Consider the following 16379-nt stretch of genomic DNA (forward strand, 5'->3'; position numbering starts at 1 on the left):
CAGATTGTGGGATTCTACTGCTTTTTCCTTTACAATGACTGTGTGTGTGTGTGTGTGTGTGTGTGTGTGTGTGTGTGTGTTCTGTCTCTAGAGATACAGAATAAAATCTCAAATTAAAATATTCATGTGTTAACAATCAGCCATTCATCCAGAGGAGTGAAAGAAATGTAAGTAATTGGTAGAAACTGAAAAAAATCTGATATCCCACCACTGTAAGAAGCACTGTAGTTAGTGCTCTCTGAAGATGTGTGCAGCAACCATAGAGGACCCTGAGTTTTCTCATCTTTGTCAGGATCTCTGGAGGGCAGATATAAGTACCAACATTTACAGTTTCCACTAAGCTTAAGATTCCACTTCTGCAGTAGTGAATGGGACAGTGTGGTGTAAATTTAAACATTATTATATGACCCTAAAGTGATGTTATTGGGAACTTTAATATTTTTTGCAGGGCGTGATTCAAACATCATCAATTTTCTTTCATTAGCGAAAAATTTATCAGTCCACCCAACTCAATATTATGAATGAATACATCAGGCACTATAGGAGTCTAATTATAATCTCTTAATATTTTGAAGAAGAAATATAAATAAATGTAAGAAGAGTCAAAGGAAAAAAACAGAAGTGTATACAGTAAGTATTAACTGAGATAAACTCTAGAAGTGAGCTTGGAAGTCAGATTTATATTTGTTTGTTCACCTATATTTTCTATAATAACAATGTCATGCTTTTGAGATTAAAAAACAAAGCTCCCAAAAGATGCAAATATTTGAGTAATCATAAAAATATTTGTAGTGGGGGAAAGGCCTGGAAAAAGACGGCAATTCAAACTTTAATACAAGCAAAGAGTAGAAGAACATTGGGAGGATGGAAGGACATGGGACGTGAAACTGGAGTCCTGAGGGAAAATAGAGCTGAGGGAAAAAATTCTGTAGAGGTGGGTGGGAAAGGGGTGAGCTGGGACCATTGACTCAGGAGATGACTACTAGCCCAAGGGATATATAAGTCTCATTGAGCCTGGTAGGGGAAGCAGCCTCAGGTCCAGGATAGGCATGCAGGCTCAGGTTGGTAGGCAACAGCAGCAGTAGTCCCCAGAGAAAAGCTGAAAAGCCCGGAGCAGGAGAGACTAGGCCCAGGATGCAGCTCCTGTTCTTGTCCCACCTGCTAGGAGTCTCGCTGCTGCTGAGCCACTACCCAGTGAGACCTCAGCAAGCTCTAAAATGTCAGCCTAAATGCTTATTTAATGACTCGATTGTCAGTAGCCTAGAATCCCTTGGCAGGAAAGTCAAGAGGATTTCCAAAGTCTAGGAGAAACTCTCACTGAAACCTGTACCACTCTCAGATGAGAGCTCCCACTTCCCAGGTCATGCTGCACTTCCCGTTGGTTGTCATCAGAACCACTGCTCACAGACCCAACTAGATATCTCATTGGCTGCAGCATTCAGTTCCCAGTCTGCTGTGGCTGGTGCCCAAAAGTTTAGACTTTTCCTTTGTAACTTGCCTTTAACATTTTAAAAAAAATTTTTGTGAGTACCTGGTAGGTGTATATATTTATGGGGTACCTGAGATGTTTTGACACAGTCATACAATGTGTAATAATCACATCATGTAAAATGGGGTATCCATCCCCTCAAGCATTTATCCTTTGTGTTACGAACAATCCAGTTATACTCTTTTAGTGGCTTTAAAATGTAGAATTAAGCTATTATTGATGATAGTCACCCTGTTGTGCTATCAAATACTAGGTTTTATTCATTCTAACTATTTTGTTGTACCCATTAACCAACCCCACCTCCCCCCTCACCTTCCTACTACCCTTCCAAGCCCGTCATAACCATCCTTCCACTCTCTATCTTCATAAGTTCAATTGTTTTGATTTTTAGATCCCACAAATAAGTGAGAACATGTGATGCTCATCTTTCTGCATCTGGCTTATATCATTTAATATAATCACCTCCAGTTCCATCCATGTTGTTGCAAATGACAGGATCTCATCCTTTTTATGGCTAAATAGTACTCCATTGTGTATAAACATCAAATTCTTGTTATCCTTTCATTAGTTGATGGACACTTAGATTGCTTCCAAATTTTGGCTATTTATTTATTTATTTAGAGACAGAGTCTTGCTCTGTTGCTAGGCTGGAGTGCAGTGGGGTGATCCCAGCTCACTGCAATCTCTACCTCCTGGGTTCAAGTGATTCTACTGCCTCAGCCTCCTGAGTAGTTGGGATTACAGGCGTGTGCTACCACACCCAGCTAACTTTTGTATTTTTAGTAGAGACGGGGTTTCAACATGTTGGCCAGGATGGTCTCTATCTCCTGACCTTATGATCTGCCCTGACCTCTCCTGACCTCGTGATCTGCTTGCCTTGGCCTCCCAACCAAATTATAGCTATTGTGAACAGTGCTGCAACAAACATGTCTCTTTGATATACTGATCTCCTTTGTTTTGGGAACATATCCAGCAGTGGGATGGCTGGATCACATGGTAGCCTTACTTTTAGTTTTTTGAGGAACCTCCAAACTGTTCTCCACAGTGGTTATGCTAATTTGCATTCTCACCAACAGCATATGAAGATTCCCGTTTCTCCACATCCTTGCCAGTATTTGTTATTGCCAATCTTTCAGATATGAGCCATTTTAACTGAGGTGAGATAATATATCATTGTAGTTTTGATGTGCATTTCTCTGATGATCAATGATGTTGAGCACTATTTCATATGCCCATTTGCCATTTGTATGTCTTCTTTAGAGAAATGTCTATTCAACTATTTTGCTCATTTTAAAATCAGATTATTAGATTTTTTTCCTATAGAAAAAAATCTATATTTGAACTCCTTATATATTAATCCCTTGTCAGATGGATAATTTGCAAATATTTTCTCCCATTCTGTGGGTTGTCTCTTCACTTTGTTGATTGTTTTCTTTGTTGTGCATTAGCTTTTTAATTTGATGTGATCCCATTTGTCCATTTTTGCTTTGGTTGCCTGTGCATATTGGGTATTACTCAAGAAATTTTTGCCCAGTCCAATGTCCTGGAGATTTTCTCCATGTTTTCTTATAGTAGTTTAATAGTTTGAGGTCTTATATTTAAGTCTTTAATCCATTTTTATTTGATTTTTTATATGGTAAGAGGGATCTAGTTTCTTTTGCATTTGGATAGCCAGCTTTTCAGCACCATTTATTGAAGAGACTGTATTTTCTCCAACATATATTCTTGGCATCTTTGTTGAAAACGAGTTCACTGTAAGTGTATGTATTTCTTTCTGGGTTCTCTATTCTGTTCCACTGGTTATGTGTATTTTCTTATGCCAGTACCATGCTCTTTTGGTTACTATAGCTCTGTAATATAATTTAAAGTCAGGTAATGTGATTCCTTCTGTTTTGTTTTTGTTTTTATTTTTTGGCTTAGGACAGTTTTGGCTACTCTGGGTCTTTTGTGGTTCTATATAAATTTTAGTTTTTTTTCTATTTCCTTGAAGAATGTTATTGCATTGAATCTGTAGATTGCTTTGGGTAATATGTACATTTTAACAATGTTGATTCTTCCAATCCATGAATATGGAATATCTTTCCTTTTTTTTTTTTTTTTGTCTTCTTCAATTTCCTTCATCAGTGTTTTATAGTTTTCTTTGAAGATCTTTCACTTATTTGGTTAATTCCTAGGTATTTAATTTTATTTGTGGCTATTGTAAATGGGATTAAAAAAATGTCTTCAGATTGTTCACTGTTGGCATAAAGGAATGCTACTGATTTTTGTATGTTGATTTTGTGTCCTGCAACTTTACTGAACTCGTTTATCAGTTCTAATAGGTTTCTTTGTGGAGACTTTAAGTTCTTCCAAATATAAGATCATATCAATTGCAAACAAAAATAATTTGTCTGCTTTCTTTTCCATTTAGGTGTCCTTTATTTCTTTCTCTTGTCTGATTGCTCTAGCTAGGACTTCCACTACTAAACTGAATAACAGTGGTGAAAGTGGGCCTTGTGGTGTTCCAGATCTTAGCATAAAGACCTTCAATTTTTCCCTATTCTGTAGCTTACTTTTACTGAAAGAGTCTCACTGAGAATGTCATCAGAGAGAGAGAGAAAACACTGCAGAAATAGCAAACAGCCTTACTTGACAGGCCCTTCCCACTTAGCAGCCAGGACAACAGGGTGGAGTGAATGGAAAAGCGTCAGAAGACATGATAGTATACAAAGGCCTGCAGGAGGCATTCTGCTGTCCTGCCCTGTTTTGATGTTTCATTATATTGAGGGAATGCTGTCATTTTTAAATATGAAAACATAATTTTCCTGACTCTCCTTGACATTAATACTTTTTTCACATCTATTTCCCCCTCACTTTTTTAACCTACAGAATTCCTGTCATCTTCCATCCACAAAAATGCAGAAGCCATAAATATTTTGGTGGAATTCATTATTAATTTACCACAGGTAATTAATATACTTTCTGACAGTCAGTTATTATTGAGGAATCTGTAATATTCAAGGGGATTTCTACCTTTTCTTCTCCCATTTGGTTTAATGTGCTGTACAGTAAATTGTGTCAGAAAATTTAAGAATAAATTATGTAATGATAATTGATCATAGTAATTACTGATTTCTTATATAATTTCCCTTTGCAATCTTTATTATACCTTACATGACATCCAAGTCAGTCACCACAGGTTATTAGAAACTTGAAAAATCAAACCTACTGTTTGCATTTTCATTTTTCTGTAGGAAACAGTTTTCTCCAAAGCGTAATTTGTATCAACACTTTTTGCTATAGTGTTTTATCTTTTTAATTAAATGGTACAGTGACATTAATCATTTTTAATTATATTTACTTAAAAATAATTATAAACCAATATAACTTTTATACACCTAACACCAGGTACATAAAATGGAACAAAATTATTTCATGGAACTTTTGAATTTAGACCATATGGACATAAAACTACAAACCTTGCAATTTTGTACTTGAGTTAGAGTGGGCATACATTGTATTATTCACATATTCTTTGCAAACAATCAGATTGGACAGAAAACCTATTTCCTTTGGATTTTGTGCCCAAGTAAACATGATTGTTTGTCAAAATAGAAATCTTTTATGCTTCTAAGAGATCCAAATATGCATTTTAAGTGATAAACTGATTAGTCCTAACAGAGTATTTCTTTGTGTAATAAGCATGAATTTATTAGCAAAGTCTCTGCTGTGCAAAAAAATAAAAATTCTACTTCTTCATTTTTAACAAATGAACAGACATCAAACTCTGCCACTAAATGGGAAATTAATTCACAGAGATTATTTTATTACAATTATTCCATTTGAGCTTTATCTTGAATCCTGGGGTCTTAGCACCAAAGCATCAAAGCTCTCAGGGCCCATAGTGCTCAACGGTTCCTACGGCAACACACTGAGGGCTAGTCTGCATGGTCCTCTCATTTGTGGCTTGTCTCTCTTCCTGGTTGCAGGGGAATTTTGCCAAAAGTTGCCATCTATTCTCTAAGGTACTACACATCTCCTACCCTGGAGTCTTCAACTCTCAATGGCACCACCACTGAGCAGTATACAGCAGAAACCAAGACCTGAACTAGATATAGATAGATAGATAGATAGATAGATAGATAGATAGATAGATAGATAGAGATGATATAGATAGAAAAATCTTGATATAGGTAGAAAAATCTATCCCTTTATCTGTATCTCTCTCTTCTTCTCTTTATCTTATATCTTGTTAGAGATACTTGCATCATCTTTTGGCTGATCAAGTATTTGCAAATGATGGGAAGAGTAGCTTTAAGAAGATTCCCTCTGACTGCTCTCTGTTAGTTTGCCCATTTGTGCTAATGATTGGTGTATGTATAAAGGTTGTAACTTTATCAATTCTTGAGAGATGTATAGGCAACAAAAGCAATTGAAATACTCTTAGTATATTGCAACAGGGTCATTGGGATGTGACTATGCATTGGTTTTTTGCCTTTCAGCATACTGGAGACAACTGGGGATCTTTCAAAATAATGATGTCTGACTCTGACACCAGGACATAATGATTTGATTATTTCAGCATACAACAAAGGCATTGGGATTTCATTAAAAGCTTCCAGGGGAATCTAACGTGCTGTAACACTGGAGAATCCCCTGGGCAGGATTAGTGCTTAGTGTGGGAGGGTGGAAAATGGACCACTGAGGAAGAGTGTCCAGATACACAGGAAGGCCTTTACTATTTTGTTTCTAATAAATAATTGTGGATCAAAAATCCGGTGAGTCATTCAACAAACTGTGTTATATCCGTATCATGGAATAGTAGTCAGTGATAAAAAAAAGTAACCAATTAATTAACCAACTAATACACACAACTTGGGAGAACCAACACAGAATTTGGCTGAGTGAAAAAAGCCAGTCCTCAAAGGTTACATATTTTATGATTGCTTTACAAACTAGTATTCAAATAAAACATTTTAGAATTAGAGAACAATTTTTCCATGGGTTAAGGCTAGAGGGTGGAGCATGGGAATGAAGTGAGTGTGACTATGAAGATTCTTGTGGTATTAGGATGGTTTTATATCTTGGTTGTATCAATGTCAATATCCCAGTTGTTATATTGTAGTAAGTTATCATTATCAAAAACCAAGTAAAGCATAGATATGATTATTTTGCATTATTTCAGACCTTCACATGTGTGATTCTACCTTATCTTAAAATTCAAAAATTAATTTCAAAACTTCCTCAAAGTCCTAAGAGGCATTGGGATTAGGTGTTGGTTAATTGTTGTTGGCAGCCACATAATATAGTAGGAATTCATAGGATATATGAAGTAGTTGGAGAGATATTAATTGTGACATAAAAAAGAGAAGCATATTCACTCTTTAGAATATATAATTCAAGTGCTACTAAACCATGCCTAAGACTGTCACAAGAAACTGATACATGTAAGCTTAATTTATTTCACATATAAAACCCCACAGTTACCATAACTCTCAATGATGAAGAACTGAAAGCTCATCCTCTCAGATCAGAAACAGGGCAAAGGTGTTCACTTTAACCACTTCTATTCACATAGTATTGGAAGTCTTAGCCAGACAAACTGATTAGCCAATTAATCAGATAAGAAAAACATGGAGAAAATGCAAGAAAATTAGAGAGAAAAAGTAAAATATTGTCTGCCTTCAGATGATATAAACTTATATGTAAAAAGAACAAAGGCTTTGAAAACAAGTATTAGAACTAATAAATAATTTCTGTAAAGAAGCAAGATTAAAACTCAGCATGCAAAAATTGATTGCCAATGAACATCCAGAAACAAAATTAAGAAAACAATTTTATTTTTAATAGCATTAAAAACAATAAAATACTTAGGAATATACTTAAGGAGAACCTACAAGGTATTGCTGGAACATACTAAAGAAGACATAAATAGCAGAAAACACATATATTCACAGATTTTCCTGAATTAAATGACTTAATATTGTTAAGATGTCAATACTACCCAAAGCAATTTACAAAATCAATGTTATCCACATCAAAATCCCAGGGATGTTTTTCAGTAAAAATAGGAAAACTCTTCCTAATATTAATATGCAATCTCAAGAGACTCCTAAAGAATCAAAACTGTCTTGATAAAAAAAGAACAAAGTTGGAGTACTCACCCTTTTTGTTTTCAAAACTTTCTACTAAGATCCAGTAGTCAAAAGAATGAGCTATTGTCATGAGGACAATTATATAGACCAACGGAATAGAACAGAGAGAATAGAAATTAGTCGCTGCTATTTAGTAAAATGATTTTTGAGAAGGATGTCAAGACCATTCCATGGGGAAAGAACAGTTTTTCAACAAGTGGTGCTGGGAAAACTGGATATATACACACAAAAGAAGGACTTGATCCTTACCTCACACCATATATAACGTTTAACTTAAACTGTATCAAAGACAAAATGTAAGAGCTGAAAATAAACTTCTCAGAAGAATCCATAAAGGAAAATTTTCTTGACATTGGATTTGTCAACGATTTCATGAATATGACACCAAAAGAGCAGGAAATAAAAGAAAACATACATATTTGACAGTGTCAAAATTTAAAACTTTTGTGTCAAAGGATACTACCAAAGAGTAAAATGAAAATTTACAAAATGGTGGAAAATAATCATAAATTATTTCCTGGAGAAAGGTTGAATATCCTGAACATACAAAATAGAAAATAATTTTTAGAAAGCAATAATATGAGGAGACACCTAGAAATTCATTTTTATGTAATCAATTATGTTGTAGAACAGCATTGCACATAGAGTATTCTCCAAAGTTCATCAATCTGTATAAAGAAATGTGAAACACCAGTTTTGAGAAGCCTCTCCCAAGCACCTTGTCTTAGTGAAAACACAGCTAAAATCACTTATTCTGATCATTGTGTAGTCCTAGCAGGTATTGTTTGAAGAGTTATACAATATCAGCATTTGATGCATGATGACTGGGACTTCCTCCAATATGAGGAACATAGATCATGTTTTTTATTGAGAAGAAAGAGGATTTATTAATTTATTTCCAAAATACCATAATGTCCATCAATCCCTCAGGCTTACTTGAATAGAACAGATCTGGTCTGACTAGGTTTTCTTTCCAAACAATGCATATAAACAAGTAGTACTATTTGCATTTAAGATTTACTAATACTTTGAGAGTTATCTAATAAGCCCATTGCCCCAAAACTGTGTTGACTTGTTTTTAAGTTTAAAAAATAAAATTTCTGTTCATGAATTACCACACACACAGTATGTAGTAAATCAATCATAAAGAGATAGATTTTTGTGCATGAAAATGTGTATCACTAATAATTAGAGTATCAAATTAAAATATTTAGATAACCAAAACAATTCACCAATCACCCAAGAGAGTTCAAAGAAATAAATTGGTAGAAACAGTCCAATTTTCCCCCACTTTAAGAAGACCTCCACAGGTGCTTTCCCAAGACTTAACAGTCAAGCGTCTATGATCTCTGTGTTTTCTCAGCCTTGACAGGATTTCTAGAGGACAGATAAAAGTATGGATCTTTGAAATTCCCTGTAAGTTGAAATCTTAAAGTTTATCCACAGTGAGATGCCATCTCAACCAGTCAAAATGATGATTATTAAAAAGTCAAAATACAACACATGCTGGTGAGGCTGCAGGGAAAAGGGAATGCTTATTCATTGTTGGTAGGAATGTTAATTAGCTCAGCCACTGTGAAAGCAGTTCAGAGATTTCTCAACAAAATTAAAACAGACCAACCATTCAACCCAGCAATCCCATTACTGGGTATATACCCAAAGGAAAAGAAATCCTTCTGCCAAAGAGACACATGCACTTTTATGTTCATTGCAGCATTATTTACAATAGCAAAGACATGGAATCAACCTAGATGCCCCTCTGTGATCAATTGGATAAAGAAACTGTGGCAAATATACACTACGGAATGCTATACAGCCACAAAAAAGAACAAAAATGTCCTTGGCAGCAACTTGGATGCAGCTGGAGGCCATTATCTAAAGTGAGTTAACGCAGGAACAGAAAACCAAATACCACACATTCTCACTTATAAGTGGGAGCTAAACATTAAGTATACATGGACATAAAGATGGGAACAATAGACTCTGGGGACTACAAGAGGAGGTAGAGAAGTAGGGAGGCATGGGCTGAAAAACTACCTTTTGGGTACTATGCTCACTACCTCAGTGATGGGATCATCCATACCCCAAACCTCAGCATCACACAATATGCCTGTGTAACAAACATGCACATGTACCCTCTGAATCCAAAATAAAAGTGGAAAAAAAAGATCTCAGGTTTATTCAATTGTGAATGGGAAATTGCCTTGTAAACCTTAAATATTATTATATACAAGCTTAAAGTGATGTTATTGAAATTTTAATAATGTTCACAGGACTTGGTTTAAATATCATCAGTTTTCTTTCTTTTGTGAGCAATTTGCTCCATCCACTCATCACAATACTGAGGATGAATAAACAAGGCACTATAGAAATCAATCTAATTATAATCTCTAACTGCTTTGAAGAAGAAATAAAAACAAATGTGGGGGAAGTTAGGAAGAATAGTAAATGTTATACAGCAAGTGTTAATGGAGATGGTCTCTATCTGATGAGCTTACATTTCATTTTTATTTTGCCTGAATTTTCCATAATGACCAGGACATGCCTTTAAATAAGCAAATGACATTTAAAATTACAAATATTTTAGTAAACATAACAATACTCATGGAGGAGGAAAGAAAAAAGAAGTAGAAAATTTAAATTAAAATTGAGCAAAGAGTAGAACTTGGGAGCATGGAGATGACAAGGGATATGAGGAGTGGAGGTAGGGTGGGTGAATAAGAGCTGAGGGAGAAAGTTCTTTGTGGGTAGGTGGAAAAGTGGTAGAACTTGGACCATTGACTCAAAAGGTGAGTAATGGCTCTAGGAAGACATATAGAAAGTAGTCTGAAGCCCAGGTTGGCACATAAGCACAAGCTGTTAGGCAACAGCAGTGACACTCCCTAAAGAAAGACTGAAATGCCCAGAACAGGACAGACCAGCTCCAGCATACTCAACTGTTCTGGTCCTGTCTGCCAGTATTCTGGCTACTGCAAAGTCAGCTTCAAAGAGAACCCCACGAAATGGGTGAGTGATGAAAAGGTGAAGTTAAGTGGCACTGAATTCCAAGAGACCACAATGTACAAGGATGCCCAGGACAGAATCTCCAGCATCCAGGAGGAGCTTCTGCAGGTATCTGGACCACTCACAGGCAAATGGCCCCCCAATCCCTGGCCATCCCACACTTCCTATTGGTTGCATTAGGGCAACCGATCAATTGGAACAGCAGCCTGCAAGGCCTGGCTCCACAGCTCTGTAGCTGCTCTTGCCCAGTCCTAACTCCACAGAGATTGATACCTGAAGTTTGGGCTTTTCCTTTGTAATGTACTTTTATTGAAAGAGTCTCAGTGGGACAGCTGGGAGGAGGTAGAACCTGGGTGGGGGGTGTAGGAAGGTGCCGGGGGTGAGGAGGACAGGCACCTGGATAGCAAATTTCGAATTGAGAGAAAAGTGGGCAAACAGAGAGGTGGTGCACTGGTTATCAAGCTGCTCTACATGCCAGACAGGCACAGGGACTCTGAGACCTGTTAGGGTCCTCGAATGGGAGACAGGAAGGGCCTTAGATTTAATGACTCTTCTTTTGTCCAAAAGCTAGACTGTGGCCTAAGCAATTAAAAGCGTCCAATCTCTCTCTTTGTTTTAATGGTTTTAAATGCACTCCAAGAGAGACTTGCCTCGCATATTTTTTAATTGGGTCTTATAGGGTGTTGAGAGACAAGAGTTGTAAGAGAAAGTTGCCTGGATCATTAGAGGAGAAATTGGAGAGGACCAGAGACAAGGGAAGCTACCCCTTCAGACTACTATAGCTGAAGATCTGATTAATGTTTTCAACATTTGAAGCTGCAATGGATTTTAAAAGTGAAATTTCAGAGTTGAGCATAGTTCAATACCAGAATGGTATTTAAACTTTACCAAGTCACAGGGTAGTCATAAAGATAAATTGCAAGTTAAGTTAGAATTAGCAAGGGCAGCTTTCAAAAGCTATAGAGGCCACTCTAGTCAGTCTAATAGGTCGTATTAAATTCTGAAAAGCCAAGGTAAATTACTAATTATTGTTTTACATTTAATGTAGAGGAAACAGGTTTTGAATAGGCAATGTGTGAATCCAAAATTACATCTTGTAAGCGCATTGGTGGTATCGTGGTGCACATGGCTGCCTTCCAAAATTACATCTTGTAGACTATATGCATAACCTATATTAAATCACTAAATGACCCCATTTAAAGTCATCATGTACAGCAAACACTTGCTTCCTTTTTATAGGATTCACAGCGTGATTTCAGAGTTATTTACTTTTCCTACATTGTTGGTCAGAGTTTGTTTATTTTATTATAAAATAGGGAAAAATAAAACTGAGTTTAGGAAAATTACTAATGCAAACCAAGGAAGAGTAGATTGTAGTATAATTTGTGTTTAATTTTCACTTTTTCTGAATAAATTAGTGAAAATGTTCATTAAAAATCTTTGAAAACTGTAGATGAATTTAACAAGAAAAATGGAAAGCACACATAGAAAATCAATCTTAAATGTCTGGCATTGGGGTGGATGTAGATATAGACATACAGTTATATGTAAATAGAGACTTAAATATGTGAGTCTTTCTATTGGAAGATTTGTGATTATGAAAGAAATTTCCTTAGTGTTATCTAGTCCATAACGCAGTTGGAAGTTATCAATCAAAATAGCGTTAGAGAGAGTCAAAAGTGCCATGATGCAAGCATCTTGATTGTCACGGAAAGAGTCCACAGACAGGAGAGTGAAGTTAGCACATCCTTAATAATACTGTAGTACTTCAAGGTGCCCAACTCTAAGTAAGCTAAGTTGTTTAGATGTTAGGATACTTGCTGATTCTCTTTGGTGTTTAATTACATTGAGGCAATGGTTACAATGTGATCCAGGCAAAATTCTGTAATTTTTCTAATCCTCTTTGACATGAATGTTTTTCCTCACCTTTCACCCCTCCTTTTTGACTTCACAGAGATGATGTCATCCACCACTAATAAAGATGCAGGGACCTTAGATATGATGTTGGGATTCATTCCTAATTTGTCACAGGAGCTGAAGGCAATTCTGTCTGAGGGGTAGCTGTCACTGAGAAAGGTACTACTTTCCTGACAAAAGAGAAGTGAAGCTGATGATGCCAGTAAACTATGCTGTAAAGAATGTTGTGACAAAGGGACTTTTCTGAAAGTATGCACAAAGTAAAGTAATTGTGAACTTCTCACCTAATCTCCTATGTATTCTCCATGAAACATTCACTGATGTCCAATTCAGTGACCACTGATTGTTAGAATGTGAGAAATCATTATTAATGCTTACATGTTTCACTTGCTCTGTAACACTATAGTCTTTTCACTATTGTACTTCTATGAAATTGATCTTTTTTCTGCTGAAAAAGTATCTTTTCCTTTTTTATTAGTAGTATATGTAAATCAATTGCTTTTGAATCTCATTGACTATATAATGATTATAAAAGCTTTATTACTTTAACCAACATAATAACTTTTTATACACAACTGACACCAACCACATATAACAGTTATACATTTATTTAATCAATTTTGTCAACGTATACTACATGAACACAAAACCACAAACATTGCAATATTTTACTTCATTGGAAGTGGGAGGGTTTGGGGCTTAGTGAAATATTATTTGAAAACAATCTGAACTGACAATAAATATATTCAGATTTTTGTGCCCAAATGAACTCAACTGTTTCTCTAGTAAGGTTTTTTATGCTTTTAAATAAATATATCATCATAGAGATAACTGAATAAATAACTCATTTTTTGTCTTAGAAAGAACTAGTGAGGAAATGGATTCAAGTCTACCATTTTAGAATTTACAGAACATTTACGTAAGTAAAACAAACCATGAAATAATATGAGCATTTCTTAGAGTTGGTAAAGCATCATGGTATCATTTTTAAATTTAGTCAGTTTCTTCAACCTCTGTATCCATACATATTAGCTAGCCTTTACAGAGAAAATGCACTTTAGAAAAAATTTACTTTAGAAAAAGTAAATTGCTTCAATCAAATGTCTGTAAACAGAATTATAGGAGACTAACATAGAAGTTCCTATATTCCAAAGTTCCATACATGGTCAATCATAACCAAGGCTCTAAGGTTTATCATGTCCTCTCCTAGTCCCTCCTGGAGAGCTTCTTCTCATTGAGAGAGCAGAGGACGACAGAATGTAACTGTTTGGGGAGAAAGCCAACATGTTTTAAGAGTTGTGCTTTCATGGTAGAACCTTTTTTGCTCATTGTAACTCTTGCATTCAGACTTACTTATCTGCAGTACACAGCTCACTGTCCATTCCAGAACACATTTTCTCCAAGTTCGTCCTTAACTGATTAACACTGAGGGCTGTCACTATTATCTACTATCTACTGAAGTAGTTGCCTCAGTCTGCACCAGTACATACTCCTACTACTAGCCTATCTTTCTCTCCATTTTTCCCTCTACTTTCCCAGATGTGTCATGACCCCTACCTTTCTTATTCCCAAAGACTGTTTTTGTGCAACAGGTATCAATTTTAAGGCACAGTCTCTCACGTGCAGAAAATATCCACCTTTCTTCTTTACCAAATCAATAGCAATCCCAATTCTGTTACTTAGTAGAGAATTCAACATCAGACATTGTTCTAATGGGGACACCCATGAAGGTCTGCACTGAACCCAGGGTCTTAGTGCCAAAGCACTAAGACCCTTGGGCTGCACTGTCCTCAGTGGCTACCACTGCAACACTCAGTGCAATCCCACATGGTCCTCTCACCTCTGTACTTGTGTCCCTCACTGGGGACAGAAAGAATGCTGACAAGGATCATATCTCTTCCCTTGGATAGGGAAGTTTCAACCTCAGGGTAGTTTAAGGAAATAATCATATTATCTCTCTTCTGTTTCTTTTTCTGTGTCTGTCTGTATTTCACTCTCTCTCTGGCTCAAGTCCTATCAGGGTTACTTGTATAACTTTTTATATGTCTTTGGGCATTTATAAACAATTGGAAGTGCAGCTTTAGGCATCTCCTTTCTAGCATAGCCCTTCAAAAGTAAGCTAGACAGGCAAAAACCAAGGCCCAGGCAGCCTGCTTGAACTGGGCTGGGGAATGGAAATGTGAGATGGAATAATACAGTATCATGCCAAGCCAGGATAACATCTCAAGAAATTATCCTAACACACACACTGATCACTAACCTTTTCAGCCTTTCCTTCTCCCTGGCATTAGTCCAGATGTGAGGGAAAAATGATAATAGATGAAGTTTCATAATTTTACTAGTATATATAATTTTAAATCTCTTAACCAAGAAATGTTCAAAGCTTTGCTTCCTGGAGGACATTTGGAAGATATAAATTTCCCTTTATTCTTAGTTTTAATATTCTTTATAAATCAGTGTGACAACTGAAGTAAAAGGACAGACTCCTAGAATAGCTCTAAGGCCCTACTGTGAGATTCCCAGCGTGGACGTAACCAAGAACCTAAACTGGTTTAAAACAAAAGAATTTTTTTTTCTCATGGTTCTGAATGCTGCAAGCTAAAATCCAGGTGTTGGCAGTGCCAATGTTGTTCTGAAACCTTTGGGGAGCATCCTCTTTTCTTCTTCCTAACTTCACATGGATTGCTGCTGCTTTTTGGCATTCCTTGGTTGTAGCTGCAGCTCTTCAGTATTGTCATTCTTGACACATGGTGCTCTCTGTTCCTTTGTCTTCACATTATCTTTGTGTAAGGATATCCATCCTGCTGAATATAGGGCCCAGCTCCAGAGGGACCTCATCCTAACTAACTACATCTGCAGCCACGCTAGGGTCTATAAAGGTCCCATTCTGAAATACAGGTATTTATGGTTTCAGTGGATCACTTCGGGGACACAATTCAATGCATAACAGAGCCTGGAGAAATCCAGACAGGACAGTCAGGGTGGTGAAGAATACACTCATTTACCTCTCTTCCCTCCCTTGATACACAGAAATAAAAATAAACCACTCTTCTGAGAAGACACAGAGGCAAAATTTTCTTCTGGGACTACAAAATGGTACAGCCACCCCAGAAAATATTTTGGTGACTTTTTAAGAAAAACTAAACATGCAACCATGCAACCACCTTACAAACCAGAGATTATATTCTTGAACATTTTCCCAGAAATTTAAAATTAATGTTTACATAAATTCTGCACATGAATGTTTATATAGGCTGATTTGTAATCGCCAAACACTGCAACTAAACACAATGTTCTTTATGCATGTTAGTTACACAAACTGTGGTATATCCACACCATTGAATAAGATTCAACAATAAAAACAGCCAACTAGTGACAAGTGCATCAAGCCGCATGACTATTCAGAGATCAGGCTGAGTTTTTTCACTAACTCCAGAAAGTTACATGCTTATGATTTCATTTATAAAACATTCACAAAATGATAAAATTTAAAAATGGAAAATCTTTTTTTTCAAAATTTAAGGACTGGGTTAGGGCGCAGGTTGGAAGTTGGTATGACTTTAAGTAATCCTTATGGTGGTGGAACAGATTTATATCATGACTGTTCAACTGTCAATATCCTCATTTTGATACATGCTGTAGTTTCATAGCTGTTACCTTTTGGCGAAACTGGAAAGGGTCTAGTAATTATTTATTACATTGGCATGTGTGAATCTGTAATTATCACAAAATTTAAAATTTAATTTGTTAAAAACCAGAAACTTCAGTTTTAGAAGTTGTTGGAGATTGGATGTAAATTGTTTCCTGTTGTCAAGTCAGGCAAAACAGTGTGGAAT

Source organism: Gorilla gorilla, chromosome 13, assembly GCF_029281585.2.
Source record: "Gorilla gorilla gorilla isolate KB3781 chromosome 13, NHGRI_mGorGor1-v2.1_pri, whole genome shotgun sequence".
NCBI lineage: Eukaryota > Metazoa > Chordata > Mammalia > Primates > Hominidae > Gorilla > Gorilla gorilla.